Source organism: Cricetulus griseus, chromosome 4 (genome assembly GCF_003668045.3).
Source record: "Cricetulus griseus strain 17A/GY chromosome 4, alternate assembly CriGri-PICRH-1.0, whole genome shotgun sequence".
Taxonomy (NCBI): Eukaryota; Metazoa; Chordata; class Mammalia; order Rodentia; family Cricetidae; genus Cricetulus; species Cricetulus griseus.
In genome coordinates, this window is record NC_048597.1 from 104,796,908 (window position 1) to 104,810,353 (window position 13,446).

Genomic DNA, 13,446 nt, shown 5'->3' on the forward strand with positions numbered 1-13,446 from the left:
GACACCGGTCACCCCAGGCCAGAGCCTGGTCCATGAATAGAAAACAGGTGGGGACAGGAAGCCAGCAAAGGTAAGCCAGGCAGATTGAGGCCATAGCCTCGGCACCCCCAAGTTTCAGTAGGGACCACTCAGGAGCCACTGTGTTTACAGTGCAGCTCTCCTGGCCTAGGGCAAACCCCTAGGACCTGAGGGTCTCCTAGAATAACACCCATCCAACTTCATGGCCAACTTAACTCTCCCACAGCAGGATGGCCTCATTAGCCCAATGAGCTGTTGTCCAGTGTCAAGCATGGAGATACCAGGGGATTGTCCCAGAGTGACTCAGTAGGCTAGCATGAAGACAGACAGACCTAAGACATCTGTAGGCCTGGCCTGAGACTTAGGACTTAAAGACCCCAATAAAGAACCTCCACACACAGACCAAAACTCCAGCCCTACCCCCACCCTCCAGCACTGGAAGGCAGGATCTCCCCACAAGGGCAGGAAGCATGAGACGAGGCCTCTATGGCAATAAATGGGACAGACATTCAGGAGGTAGAGGGCACCTGTGGGGTCACCTCATATCCCTCCACTTGCCTCAAGAAAGGCTCTGGCCTAACAGGTGATAGCAGGCTTCAGGGTTGAGAAGGAGCCTTGGGGAAGGTCCCACACTAAGAGCAGAAGCCCAGACTAAAGTAAGGGGGTCCCTGGCTCCCTCTTAATCTTAGTCAACTCAGATCCAGGGAGGCTGAGTGATAAGACTATAAGTTTATTATAAGGCCCGGCAGAATGGGGAGACTAAGAAGAGGAACAGAGGTAAATGGCTGACCGCCATGGCCGGTCGCCATAGAGAGACAGAGCGGGGAAACAGAGAGAGGGGAACAGAGCACAGACAGCGGGACAGAGAAACAGAGAGACAGAGAAACAGAGAGCGTAAATGGGCAGGGACTTATCTTTTAAAGGGGTCCTCTGCACCTGTGTGCAGACTTAGTTCCCATGGAACCTTGGGCTGACCAGGGTACTGCCTGTTTCACCAGGTAACAGGGGCAGGCCAGCATAATGCCTGAACCTTTCACTGAGACCCTGCTGAAGACAGCAAGGGGAGTATTCCACTGCCCCTGGCTCATGAGCTAGAGCAGCTGGGTCAGGTCTGTGGGATGAGAGCTCCCTGGCTCCTTACGCCCCTTCACACTCTGCAAGGTCCCCATTCTGTTCTAAGCCTGCACCTCCACACCAACCTGTCCAGACTCAAGGGTCCAAAGCACAAACAAGTCACAGAAAACCAAGTATAACCAAAGACAGAGCAGAGGGAGCCCAGCCACCAGCCCTAGGACAACTAGCCTGAGGTGTGGGGGATGGGGAAGACACAGGCTGACCCTGAGGCCACCTGCACACCAGAGACTAACCCCAGGGGCCACCTGCCAAGGAACAATTAACCCTGGAGGCCACTCAGGCCAGTAGAGACTGACCCCACGGCTACCTTCCCAAGAAAGATTAACCCTGGAACCCACCCAAACCAGGAAAGACCCAGAGCATCTGGATGCTGCATTCCCCTTCACAGACAGCTCCACACCAGGCCCAGCCCTAATTCCAGCTCCAGCTCCCTGGGGCTCTCAACCATCTCCCTTCCCAATCCTGTACTGCATAGGTGAATAAGAGGAAACAAGCATCCGAAAGCATCTGAGGCAGTACCCCAGGGTCCCTGGGCACCAACGGGTGACATCCCACCCCAGGGCACATTCTTCCTCAGGCTCCAGGAGCCACTAAAGTCACTCTGTGATTCCCCAAGGTAGACAGAGGGCTCAGAGTTTAACTTGCTAAGCCACGCCCCAGTCAGCCTCAATTCCCCCCAGGGAACAATGGTGGGAAAAGCACCCTCACCCCCACCACACTCAGGGGGCATGTTTTTGTAAAGATACCCCACATAGCACCTTCTTCCTGGACCTCAGCACTGAGGCAATTCTTAGGAATCCCCACGATAAGATAAAAATCAATGCTAGAAGCCAAGACAAAGGAATCTGGCCCCAGAGTGATATGGATGAAAAACCCAAACACAGACCTATGCTTTGCGGGCTTGCAGAGCTGCCTGTGGGCTCCCAAGCCACCAAAGCCAAGAGGAAACAGGGCAGGTTAAAAACTGGTAAGCCTTCTGAAAACACCATCAAGTCACACAGAAACTGTTCAGCATTCTACGCAAGGATTTAAGTATTTCAGTCGGGACTTAGGAAACAAATGAATCGTGCACAAAGCCAGAAACCTCCTCATTCTAACACTGAATACAACAGTCAGGTACACCCACCGGCCCAAGCATGACTGGGCCAGGCCCCAGCAGGAGCCTTGGGAATACTCCACATGGCCTCCAGCAGCCCTGTCCGGGTCCCAGTCCTCAACTGCAAAAATCTGATTAAGCTACAAAAAGGGGAAAGAGCATGAAAGCATTGTCTTAAGAACTCCCCAACAATGCTCTGTTCCAGCTGTGCAGACCAGATTTTCAGAGCTAGAATCCAATAAATATTTATGGACCCCAAAAGCTGCATTTCATAGAATCATAATAAAGAAAGAAAAAGAGACAGACAGACAGACAGAGAGTCAATACAAGCCAGGCATAGTGGTGTGTGCCTTTACTCCCAAAGCTCGGGAGGCAGAGGCAGGCAGACCTCTGAGTTCAAGGTCAGCATGGTCTACACATAGTGAGTTCCAGGACAGCCAGAGCTGTCTTGAGGGGGAGGGAGGGGTGTGCAGCCATCACACCAGTCCAGGCACCCAGAGCACCAAGCAGTAGAGTGGTACCCTTGTACTAAGTATTCCAGACTTAGTACTAAGTATTCTAGAACATAGACCAGTATGAACTAGGACATGACAATCAGTATGCAATAGGATCACATATATGATGTGATGCCAGGGATACACAGGAAAGTAGCTCATGCTTGGCCTGCCTGCACAACCCAGTGTGACTGCCTCAGGAATGGGAAGCAGCCACACCCCCAAAATCCCCTACCCCCACCCCCTCAGTCCCCACTGCCCTCATTCTTTCTATAGGTCCCAGTGGCTCCTATATGAAAAGGGCTTTGGATGAAGCCCAGAGCCTTCTGCAGTTTAGAAGGCGTTACTTCTTGTAGCTGTGTACCTTTTTCTTGACAAATATTCAAAAGGTAACATCAGTCACCAAACTAAGTGAGCAAAAGCTATGTGCAAACGTGTGGCATGTGGCAGCCAGCTGTGGTGACACATGCCTGTTGTTCTGGCACTCATAAGGCTGAGACAGGAGGATTGCCAAGAGTTCCAAGCCAGTCTGGGCCACAGACTGTGTGAGATACTGCGGCGATATGAATGATAATGGCACCCATAGGCTCATAGGTGTGAATGCTTGATCTCCAGTTAATATGACTGTGTTGAAGGATTAGGAGATGTGACCTTGTTGCAGAAAATGTGTCACTGAGAGTCAGCTTTGAAATTCCAAAAGCCCACACCAGGCCCTGTCTGTCTCTCTCTCCGGTGTGTGTATCTCCCAGCTCCCCTCTCCCCTCCCCCTCCCCTCCCCTTTCCCATCCCACCCCTCCCCCACCATCCCCTCCTCTCTCCTTTCCCATCCCCCTCCTCACCCCTCCCCCCCCTCTCCCTCCCCGCCCACCCTCCCTCCCCCTCCTCCCCCCCCACCCTCCCCTCCCCTTCTCCCTCCCCCTCCCCGACTGCTGCCTGAGGATCCCAATGTAAAGCTCTCATCCACTGCTCCAGTCCCATTCCTGCCTGCTTCCCACCACGGATGATTATGAACTATACTTTGGAAACTGTAAGCAAGCCCCCTAACCGCTTTCTTTCATGAGAGCTGCCTTGGTCATGGCATCACTTCACGGCAACAGAACACCAACTAAGACAGACCCTGCCCCTACCCCCCACCACGCCCCCCCAAAAAAAAAACTGAAGGGAAAGAAGAAACAAAAGAGTCCATGGCACATTATTTCATAGCAAAGAAAATAAGTTTCACTTACAGGAGGCAGGTCCTCCCCAGAAGACCAGAGGAATACAAGCACACCAGGGTCCCAGCTAGGTCAGCGACCACTGTGTCACCATGTGCCACCCAGTGCATAAAGGCAGAGCCACCTATGCATGGTTCACTCCAGCTGCCTGCTGAGCCTGGAAAAAGGAAGCAGGAGGGTTTTGGGACCTTGGCTTGACAAAGCTGCCTAACTCACAGAGTGGTCAGAAGCTGTGCAGCCACCACCACCTGGGCTCTCCAGCCACACTTCCCACAGTCCTGGGCTCCCTGTCCCATGGACTGCTTGCTTTTCTTATCATTAATGATTAAGTTCAGTAGAGTCTGTCCTCTCAGCTACTCTGGAGGCCAAGACAGGAGGACTCCAAGTTCAAGACCAGCCTGGGCAACTTTATGAGAGCCTGTTTCATAAATAAAAAGGTGATATGAGAAATAGGATATGGCATAGTTGATAGAAAACTTACCTAAAACGCACAAGGACCTGACCTGGGTTCAATCCTGGAGGACTATAAACTAAAGACACTGTAAAACAGTGGTTCTCAACCGGTGGAAAGGTCACATGACCCTTTAACAGGGGTTGAAGAACACCCGAAAATACAGATCTTTACATTACAATTCATAACAGTAGCAAAATTACAGCTATGAAGTAGCAACAAAAATAATTTTATGGTTGGGGGTCACCACAACTGTATTAAGGGGTCACAGCATTAGGAAGGCTGAGAACCACTGATCTAGGACATTCCCACCACTACTAACTTTCCAGCACCAGAGACTGGTGGGAAAAGGAGGCCATGACTAGGGTACCAAGGCCACAGGGCAAAAGGCTGAGAACCAGAGGAACATCAAGCCATGCACAGGACAGGCAGACCTCCAGGACAGCGTGAAGCACAGAAAGTCTGTTAACAGGGGTTAGGGAATGAGATACTTGGTGCCAACCTTGCTCCTACACCTAGCTCCACCCCAGTGGCCACTGTGCACAACCAGACAGCCACCAAAGCTATTTAAGTGAAGTAAAATTAAATAAAGCCACCTGCTCAGTAGCTGGGTGCTCTGGGCACAATGGGAGCATTGTGAACAGAGCAACACACAGGAAGTCATAGAATGGTCTTTCCAAAACACTCCTAAGGTAACCCAATGGTCAGGGTGACACAGGGAAGGGAAACTCCCATAAATACCAGAATGCACCATTTCCACCTTCATCTCCACAGCCCTCTCCCATCCTCCAAGCTGTTATTGATCCCCATGCTGGTTGATTACAGGTAGGAGGGGAAACCTCAGCTCCCAGAGCAGAGAGAAGCCAAGAGCTGAGCCAAGAGTCACCAACCAGGGAGAGGGGAGGAGCCCTGAGTCTCCTGGGGTCAGGGGAAGACACTAGGCCAAACAGACAGACACAGGAGGAACCTACCCAGCAGCCCTTCAGGAAGGGAGGATTCCAGACTTGCCTAGCACAAAGAAGGCCATGGGTTCAACCCCAGTACTACAAAAAATAAGTAAGTAAATATTTGCAAGGAAAAAAAGGAGGTGGTGAAATGCATCCTTTCCAACCAAACAGCAAGTAAAAAGGACATGGGTCTCCATGACAAATTAAGTCTTTGCTCTCCCATGGGGAAGCTACATCCAATGACAGCACCTCGGAAGCCACGTGTGGACTTGTGTGACCCTCCCAATGTTAAGCACCCAAGTGGCAATGGTGGCAGCAGTAGCAGAGATAGTGGTAGCCCCATCTTACAGATGAACAAACTAAGGTTAGGTAATGGGTGCTACCAATGACAGCACCAAACCTCAGCCTCTGCAATCCCCACTAGTTCCTGCTGGTGAAGGGCAGGGTTCCAACTTGACAGATGAGACCTACAAGTCCTATAGGCACCAGCCTGGGCACACCACTGGTGAGCCAGAAAAGATTATTTTTGAGTTTTATAATCCTAAACCAACCACTGGCTTAGTCAAAGTGAATCAGGTGGCCTGTGCCCTGCCATGCTTCCATGATTCTCCAGGCCATCGATGCACCAGAAGGTCATGACCAGCCAGGGGCCCAAGGTCAGGACAGTATGGAGTGCCTCCACTGTGCTCTGCCATAGGGGTAGAGGTGACTTCACTCACCACCACCGGCACACAGTCCCCCTATGACCTTGGACCAACTGCACCCTCTGATCTGTGGCACTCATGAGCAGAGCAGGACCTCTACAAGCACAGGGATGTCCCCAACCAGATTCCCTGGGGAGACACCGAGCTGAGCACCCCAGGCTACAGGGCTCCTCGCTTGCAGTTTTCTGCCCTGTTAGACACCATGCTAAATAATTCAAACCCCTGTTTTCATTTCAAAATAAACACAGCACTGTCGCCAAGGCAGATGCCAAAAATTTGCATGAATGTTTGAGATAAAATGAGACTTCAAAGAAATGCCAGCCTGCCGCTGGCACCGCCCCCTCCAAACCCTGGGAGAATGAGTTCCCAGTCTCCAGGCTCCCCTCCTCCCACAGCCCTGCAAAAGATCAGCAGGTGCCTCTTTATGAGAAAGGTCGGTTCCTGCTCCCATCCTCCCTGCAGCTGGGCAAGGCCAAGGCTGTATGCTGCGTGACCCATGAAAAACTCAGGTGTTAGCCCCAGCTTCCAAGGCCAGTCACCAAACCTCTCTGGGCATCTGTGACACCATCTATAAAATAGGACACTCACACCCCCATAGCCCACCTCAGAATGTTCCAGAAAATTCATACCTAGTGCACACACAAAGACACTTTCTAAATGCTGGCACGCACAGTTGAGTGCTTTCTGATGCTGGCATGCACACAGTAAGCGCTTGCTGGATGATGGCACACACAGTAAGTGCTTGCTGGATGTCAGCATTTTGCTACTGCAGTGCAGATCTGCCAGGTCAGAGAACAAAATTCACCTGGTACACCGTAAAGTGGATTTCCGCTCAGCCTCCTCCTGGGAGGCTCACCTGATCCTTCCTTCCCAAGCTTCTTTTCCTCTCCAGGGAGGTGGGTTTTCTGAACTACCCTCCACACTGCCTAGCTTTGTGTAGTCCTGCCCTCCCCAGACAGCTGCCTCATCTCACAGACATACACACACAGACACACAGACACACAGACACAGACACAGACACACACACACACACACACACACACACACACACATATCCTCTGGGCACCTTAAGCAAGCTGACACCCTTGAAGGGAACTGTCTCCAAGGTATCACCTGGGGAGGCCGCTATATGGTATTGGAGAGGAAACACAGCAGGGAAAATCACATACAGGGGAGGAAGAAAAAAGAAATCCAGCTCCAGCCCCTGGGGATAGCACATGGGATGAACCAGCTGATCAAACTGGGTGATGAGAAGGAGCCACCCTGGCTCCGAGGGAGGTTAGCACCAGGATCCCCACCAGCAGCTTCGGCTGGGACCCCGGTAGAAACAACCAGTCCATTTCCAGCCAGGACTCCAGGGTCCCTGTGGAGGAGGAGATGTGGAATGGCAGGCACCTGCTGGCCCAGGACAATCCCAGATCCAGTAGTCTTGCAGCTCAGTTCCTGTTTGCAGAGCTAGGAAACCTTTGGGAGGAGGCAGGAGTATTCATTGTGAGAAAAGAAGGGATTAAGCCATGAGCCCTCACTAAGTGGGGGAGGGGCACAGCCCCAGGCAGGGTCTCCATCCCTCACCAGGGCCTGACAGCCACATTACCACGGACATGGGTTTATCAATAGTATTGATTCCTGGGCAAGCGTAAATAGCTCCGTGGGAAGAGGCCAGGTCTGGACACTCACTGCCACCCCCAAGTCTGGACCTGAACCACCGAAGGCTCCCCTGGCACCCCAAGGCAACAGTGGTCAATTTCCAAGCAGGGACATGGCAGGAATGCAGGGAAGCTAGGCAGTACCCAAAATGCCCTCACTACCCGCTCCACTGCTCTGCAGCTCAGCTAGCTGCCAACTCCGTGTTTGCCTGTGTTCAATGAGCTGAGGCCTGGCCCTTCTCCATCAGGGGGCCTCCTCATTCAGAGCCCCCAGCTCCCAAAGGTAGGGCAGACACTCCTCATGGGTTTCACCAATCCGACTACAAAGTAAGGATGAGAATCCGGAAATACAGTAGTCATAGTAACCTATCCAAGGATCATCTCTCTACACAGACTGGAGTCACGGAAGCACCCCAGACCTGGGAACTGTTTTACCCTCACTCTGCAGATGAGAAAGCAGAATGCACAAACAGGTGAAGTCCATCTGCCCCCATAACAGGCACACCAAGATTCGAACCCAGGGACTGAACTACAGAATCAGCAAGAACGCTAAGGCTTCAGGCCACCTCAGGCTCGCCTCTGCCTGACTATTCTGCCCTCCTCAACAATTGAAAAAAAGGGGGGGCCACCCACGAAGTCCCCAGCAGCGGCCTGAGATGCCACCCCACACACGCGCCTGGCCTCAGAGCCCCTTTCATCAAAGCAGCCGCAGGGCCCAGAGCTGATTCAAAAGGGCAAAGTCAAGGCCACCCTAACACTGCCCACAGAGCCCCCAGGGATCCTCCGCCTCCCACTCCTACCTCCCCCCTCACACATCCCTCCACCAAATCTGCAAAGAGGGAAAAAAAAAATCGTAATCGTAATAAAACCAGTTCTCACCAACAGGGGGGGAGAAGGGGAGGAAGGGAGGAGGCTGAGACCGAACGGATCCGCCCCCGCTGCCTGCACCAGACTCTCGGGGAGGGCGCGCGCACGCCGGCGGGTGGACCTGGCTGCGCGAATAAAGCTACAATGTAAAGATTATGCAGACGCCGCTGCTTGGCGCCCCCAGCTCCCGGAGCCCCGGGGACCGCCCGTCTGGACGCCCGCCCCGCTCTCCTCCCGCAAGGTCGGGAGGGGAAGCCGCTTCCCACGCGCGTCCGGGGGCGCTGGGGCTCCGGGCTGCCCCGCTAGGCTCAGATCTGCAACTTCCCAAACTAGTGGCATCCGAAGTATCCGCACCGCCAAGGGGAGGGAACAGGAGGAGGCGCCGCGTCACCGGAGGGGGGGCGCGGCCGCCCACAAGATCCTCGGCTGCCCAGGATGCGCCATTCCCGAGGGTCCCAGATCCTGGCCTGCATCGCCCCAGAGTCCCCGGGGCATGCTGCCCGGGAGTAGCCCCAAGTCTTCGGGTAGCTACACCCACCCTTGAGAATCCGGGTCCTCAGGCTGCGCCACAACAGAGGGTCCACGGGTCCTGGCCTGCTCCATACCAAAGGGTCCATCAGTCGTCAGTCCTCAGGCTGTGCCACCCTGCAGGGTCCCTGGGGCCTGGCCTTCGACATACCGGAGGATACCGGGTCCTAGCCTAAATCGCCCGCAGAGGCTCCGGGTCCTGACCTGAATCACTCGGAAAGGTCCCCAGGTCCTGGCCTGCACCTCCCTGCAGGCTCTCCGGGTCTTAGCCTGTGCCATCTCAGAAGATCCCCAGGTCCTGGCTTGTACCACCCCAGAAGAGTCCCGGGGTCCCGGCCTGCTTCATCCCGGAGGGTCCAGGGTCCCGGCCTGCACCTCCCTGCAGGGTTCCCCAGTCCTCAGGCTGCGCCACCCCGGAGGTACCCGGGTCCCGGTCTGTACCGCCTGGAGGGTCCCCGGTTCTTGGCCTGTTCCATCCCGCAGGGTCCCCGGTTCTCGGCCTGCTCCACTCGGCAGGGTCCCCGAGTCCCGGCCTGCTCCATCCCGCAGGGTCTCGGGTGCCCGGGTCGCGGCCTGCACCGCCCTGCAAGGTCCCGGGAGTTCCCGAAGTTCCCGCGCCCCCGCGCGCGCCCCGCCGCGCCGCCTGTCCCCTCGAGGGCGCCAACTCCGCCGCGTGCGCCGCCCCGGCCCGGAAGCCACCCGCTCCGCCGCCCTCCGCGCACTCGGCCCGACTCACCTCGCCGGCAGCGGCACCGGGCGCTGGCGCCGGGCGGCGGCGCCGATCGGGCTCGAGGACGCGGCGGGCCCGGGCTGGGAGCCTGCGGTCTCCGCCCGCCGCGCTACGACGCGGGGCCTGGGCGCGCGAGCCGCTGCGGGGCGCGCATGGCGGGCGCGGGCGGCTGGCGCGGGACGGGGATGCGGCCCGGCCTGCGCTGCCCCGCGGCTCCGCTCCTGGCGGCGAGGAGGCGGGGCGAAGGGCGGGGACTCGTGGAGGCCCGCCCCAGCCGCCTTAAAGGGCCCGCGTGCACGCCTTCCAGGCCTGCGCACCCCGCCGCCGTGCACGCACGGCGGGCAGGCAGCGTTTCTGGCCGGAGGAAGGCGGAGCAAGCGCTCCCCGCCCCCTCCTGCTCCGCGAACCCCAGAGACTTCACGGGAATCGCGTTTCAGCTATTAAATTATAACTCAGGAGTGTCCAGGGGATGCGGAGATGACGCCCCGGGGAGGGCCACCCACGGAGCCCTCAGAGATGCATGCAGATGTTCAACGACTAGCTGGGCCTCGCCAGGGAGATCAGCCCTTGGGGAACGCTCCGCGGACCACAGCCAGTGGCGAACAGGTTCAGTGACTCGTATTTGAGATCCTGGAGAGGCACACGCAAGTTCACAGCACACGGGTCTGGGTGCGGTGCTCTGTGACCGGGGCTCCATAACGTCCTAGAGTCAACACCCATAACGAATTTTCCAGGACGCTTGCGTAGGCTGCGCTCTGAGCCAGTGGTCCACCCTTAGACACACAACCAGGACCACTCAGCCCCAGTGGGAGCTTACCCTCTAGCTGCAGGGGCTCACTGACACACCCCACAGTGGGCCCTCTCAGCCTTAGATCTTAACAGCAGCCAGGCAAGGGAGCCCAGGCCTGCAGCCGCCTCCTCCCTCTTCTGCTTTCCCTAGACGCGTTGGAGAGTTTGAATTTTTTTTTTCAATTTAACTTTCCTTTTTTGGAGTGAAGTCTCAGCAGATTCGGTTCTGCCAACAAGAAAGCCTCTAGGGAGCAGGGGAATGGCTGCGGCTGGAGTGCGGTTGCCAGGGCAGGGACCTCTTCCTCAGGGGTGCTGGGGTTCCTGCACCCATGCAGCGGCTTCCCTCTCCACCCCTGAGCTTTGAATAGGGGCTGGGGGTTGAGGCAGATGGTGGAGGGGGAACCGAGTCTAAGAGTGGAAAAAAAGGAAGTGTACCAGTGGGCGGGTGCCCTTTGGAACAGGAGTCATAGGTCAGGGGCACACACCCATCTTGTTTCACCCACTCTGTGCCTGCCCAGCTGACAGTGAAAAAGCCCAAAACCAGACCTGGAGAAGGCCGGCTGGACCTGTCTGGAGAGGGAAGAGACAAGGCTAGCCCTCTCTCCAGCTTTCCTACTGGTCACCTGGAGTCATCTAGGGACACCCCCTCATTTGCATCCGCTCAGATTTTTCTTTTAGGGAGGAAGAGTTGGGGTGTCTTCCGATTCCCCCCTGCTTTTGCCAATCTCAGGCACTGGAGTGGGGGTCAGGGAGAGGATCAAGCAAAGACCAGGGTTCCCTGCCAGGAGCCCTGGGGCAGCTTCACACCATAATTCTCTGTAAGGCAAAGCCGCTGAGGCCAGAGGAGGGCACTGACCTCAACAGAACCAATGGCTTCTTTCCACAGTGTCCTGCTATAAACTATGGAGCCCTGTCCTCCTGAGCCACAGGGAAGGACAGAAACTCACTTTCCACAAAGCCCTGGCTGAGTCGAATGTTAATTCCCTGTGACCTAGTAGTAGGCTGAGGCCTGAGAAATGAATCTTCCCTGCCCAAATCCCCCAACCACAAATTCCTAATGGGCATTCCCACTTGGGTTCTAGAGAGACATGCTGGCAGCAAGAAGCCTCAGCTGAGCTGGGCCCACCCTATCCCTGCACACTGGCACCCCAACAGCTACTTCTCTCATAACACCGCACCCGCACACTGTTAGCTACTGGGCTCTTGGGGGTAGGAGGAAGAACAGCCTTGGGGATCTAAAGGACAGCAGATAGGAAGGCAGCTAGCTTCAAGCAACTACTGAAGAGCCTGAATTCCAGAAGTGGTTCAAGGATATTCTGCAGCGTATCCAATCTACTAATAATGCCCCCATAAACACCAGAGGAAGGGGCTGCAGCTGTGGTTCAGTGGTTAGAGCACTTGCCTAACCCGATGCAAGCCTGGGTTTCAGGAGAAGCCCCACACAAACCAAGCATTATGGTACACACTCAGGAAGTGGAGGCAAGAGGATCAGGAGTTCAAGGTCATCCTTGTCCAAATATCAAGATTCAAGCCCAGCTTGGAGACTTGAATCCATGAGACCCTGTCTCAAAAATACATTACAAAGTAGGGGCTGGAGAGATGGCTTAGTGGTAAAGGGCAATGGATGCTCTTCCCAGAGGACCCTGGTTCAATTCTCATCACCCACATGGTAGCTCAGTTCCAGGGGGTCCAGCAAACTCTTTGGCCTCTGCAAGAACCAGGCATGCTCATGATACACAAACATATATGCAGGTAAAATAAATAAAGAATTTTTTTAGAAAGTAAAATAAATGAGGGCTGGGCAGTGGTGGTGCACACCTTTGATCCCACCTCTCACTCTGGAGGCAGAGGCAGGTCTCTGTGAGTTTGAGCCCAGCCTGATCTACAGAGTGAGTTCCAGAACAGTCAGGGCTACACAGAGAAAACCTGTCTTAAAAAAAAAAAAAAAAAAGTAAAATGAGTCCAAGTGAGAGCCTGGCCTGGCGATACACACCAGTCACCCAAGATACTTGGGAGACACAGGAGGATCACAGGTAGGCAGGCAGCTTAGATGGGCTACAGAGTAGATTCAAGGTCAATTTGAGAAACTGTCTTAGAAGAAGAGGGGAGGTAGCTCAGTGGTTGGTAGAGTGCTTGCTCAGCATGTGTCAGGTCCTACTTTCAATACCCAACAACATAATAGCAAAAATAATTCTAAACAAAAAAATCCATTTCTGCCTTCTAATCATCCTATTGTTTCTCACTAAGGACTTGACAAATTACTCAAGGTCACTTGCACTTGTGTGACCTTGAGTAGCAAAAGCCAACCATTTTCAGCCCCACCCTCTGATGTCATCTCCAAAAGCCCTTCACTGACCTGTCTAAAAGCCAGCCCCAAACTGTTTTCCAGTTCAACACCTGTTCATTTCCTTCATTCTTCACCTGAAGTTCCTGTGGGCGTTTGTTTGTCACTTAGATATTGTCAGTGAGAGCCCAGACCGCATCTGTTTAGCTCTCTGCTGCATTCAGGGCATGCATGTACCAGACAAAGATAGGCTGAGAGCCCTGCTTGATGGTGCAGGCCTGTCACCCCACCACTCTGGAGGCTGAGGCTGGGGAGAGAATTCAAGGCTAGTCTGGGACACACAGAGAAGCCCTGACCCAAAAAGGAAAGTTCAGGGAAGGAACAAATCCCTGAATAAAGAAATGAGTGGATTTGAAAGCAAGAGGGGGCTAGTATGCAAGTACCCTGGGGATCCAGATGATAAAAACCTGAGACTTGGGAGGCAGGAGCAGGCAGATCTCTGTGAGTTCAAGGCCAGTCAGATCTATAGAGTGTATTCAAAGAC

General features: G+C 54.6%; 1 protein-coding gene across 19 annotated transcripts in view; it reads right to left on the reverse strand.

Annotated features, from left to right (window-relative positions):
- The window catches only part of Ncor2 (nuclear receptor corepressor 2), a 160,456-nt gene extending 150,423 nt beyond the window's left edge, over nt 1–10,033 (reverse strand). For 13 of the 19 annotated variants that reach the window (XM_035443334.1, XM_027413884.2, XM_035443339.1 and 10 more), the window contains exons 1-2: nt 9,836–10,033; nt 3,969–4,113 (exon numbers count right to left, since the gene is read on the reverse strand). The gene's annotated coding sequence lies outside the window, so the exon portion shown is untranslated. The remainder of the gene's footprint in view (nt 1–3,968; nt 4,114–9,835) is intronic. The other 6 variants (XM_027413887.2, XM_035443340.1, XM_027413882.2 and 3 more) reach the window with 2 other exon arrangements.
- Between the last annotated feature and the right edge of the window lie 3,413 nt (nt 10,034–13,446).